The 2,150-nt window shown below is 40.6% G+C and overlaps 1 pseudogene; it reads right to left on the reverse strand.

Annotated features, from left to right (window-relative positions):
- Nucleotides 1–1,811: 1,811 nt before the first annotated feature.
- On the reverse strand, nt 1,812–1,912 carry LOC141653972 (small nucleolar RNA R71; annotated as a pseudogene).
- Between the last annotated feature and the right edge of the window lie 238 nt (nt 1,913–2,150).

Here is a 2,150-nt window from a genome sequence, read left to right on the forward strand (position 1 = left end):
ATCGAGTAGTTTTCTACTCGATCCTTAAGTTGCTGAAAGATGGGTTACTCGATCGAGTAACTATCTACTCGATCGAGTAGATTTGCCGAGGTTTTGCTCGATCGAGTGGTTTTATTCCACTCGATCGAGTGGTTTTCGCTGTTATGGGCTTTTATTTAGCCCGTGTTATGTTTTATTTCGCAAAACTTAATTATTTTCTTATTTAAGCAAGCTTTAGTTAGGTCATTAGCATCAGATTTTACTTACTACTTAGGTTTTATCAAACTTTACTGCGTTAAACATTCTCCTTCACTGTAACCTTGTTCTTCGGATTTACTTGCTCGGATTTTGTGTTCTTTACGCCGGAATTCGCATGATTGTAATTCCTTTCCCTTTCTTAATAATAATTAATCTTTTATTTGCTTTAATCATTCGTTTTACTTTATTTATTCCTTGCCCTAATTTACTCTTTTATGCAATTTTTTTGTTATTTCATAATGTTTACTGCTGGAAATTTGTCTGCTGTTAGTATCAATAGTTTAGTTAGCAATATGAGTAGCTAAACCCCTTCCATGTTGGGATTAGGGGATCTGCGGTAGGAATGTGACGATGTAGTGAATGAATCAGATGAATTAATTATGAGACTCTGTCACCATAGCAATTTAATTATATTTATCGACTTAGTTGAGTGCACGCTTCTGAGTCACCTTTTAATCTGGCTAAAACTAATCTTGGATCGAAAGATTGGACTAAATAGGCCTGCTATGAACAGTAGACTACCCTGACAAGAATGAAAGTTAAGTTAGTGGTATTTTAGGATAGAAAGTGGACCGAAAGGACCTTTCCACATCCGTCTTACTTTAATTCGTCTGAGTCATTTACAGCTGAGTCACTGGACTACCGTAGTGAACCGAAATCCTGACATGTCCCTCTTTATCTGATAGTTTAAACCTTATTTCCTGCCTTACTGCTCTTGCCTTTATTTCTCTTCCTTTAAAACTTCGTAGTTTAGAAAACAAATCAAATACCCCCCCCATTTGTGACCAAATAGACGGACTTCTACAGATATCTTGCCTCCCTGAGGAGATCGACCTGACTTCCCTAGCTATATAGTTAGTTTAGTTAGTTTATTTTTGACAGGTACACGACAGACGTGTCAAATTTTGGCGCCGTTGCCGGGGAGGCAATTTCCCTATCTGTTTTTGCTTCGTTTATTTTATCCGTCTCAGGGAATTTCTATTCCTTGAGGCCGTTCTTATTATTTTCTTTCAGTGTTGTTGATGCCCAGGTCAGACAGGTTTGAATTAGTTTCAGCTGATTCAGAGCCAGAGAGACTATTCAGGCATAGACTCCGTCTGCAGAGGAAATCACGAAATGAAGACTTGAGTACTTTCGAGCCAGAGCTACATCACTCTCTTTTCGAAGAAGTTAGTCCGATTTCTACAGTAAAGATGCCTAAACTTTCTAGTCATTCAGTGCCTAAAGCCACCTCAATTCCAAAGGGTTTCAATCTTCAGGCGGAGGATGGGAATACATTTGACATCCGTCCTTCTTACATAAATCTGGTGGAGAGAAACCTTGATAGAGGTGTGGCAGGTGAAGATCCGAGGAAGCAGATGGAGACCTTTACCGATTACTGTTCTACTAACCCCGCCACTAAGGGGGTAACTCAAGACAAGATTAAGGAGGTTCTATTTCCTTTCTCTTTGACTGACTCAGCCAGGGAGTGGCTGACTGACTTGGACCGCACAACTGCTGGGGTTACGGATTGGGAGTCTCTTGCTCTTGCCTTTTACACGAGATATTTCCCTCCACAGCGCACCAATCTGTTGAGGGCCAAGATTACTAGTTTCAGACAGAATCCCGATGATAGTTTATATGAGGCGTGGTCACGATTCAAGAAATTGGTGAGGTCTATTCCTCATCATGGCTTTGACCCATGGTTTATAGCTAATCAGTTCTACAATGGGATGTATGACGACCACAGAGCCATACTTGATGCGGCATCTAGTGGTAGATTCCAGGAGAATACAGATGATGATAAGGGATGGTCCCTTATTGAAGAGATGGCGAATTATAGTGCTGAGTATGGAAACCCGAGGGATAGTATAAGGACAGTTCATGCGGTAGATAAGCAGGTTGTGGCTCAGCTGGAAGCCATAAATGCTAGA

This window comes from Silene latifolia, chromosome 4 (genome assembly GCF_048544455.1).
Source record: "Silene latifolia isolate original U9 population chromosome 4, ASM4854445v1, whole genome shotgun sequence".
In the NCBI taxonomy this organism is placed as follows: Eukaryota; Viridiplantae; Streptophyta; class Magnoliopsida; order Caryophyllales; family Caryophyllaceae; genus Silene; species Silene latifolia.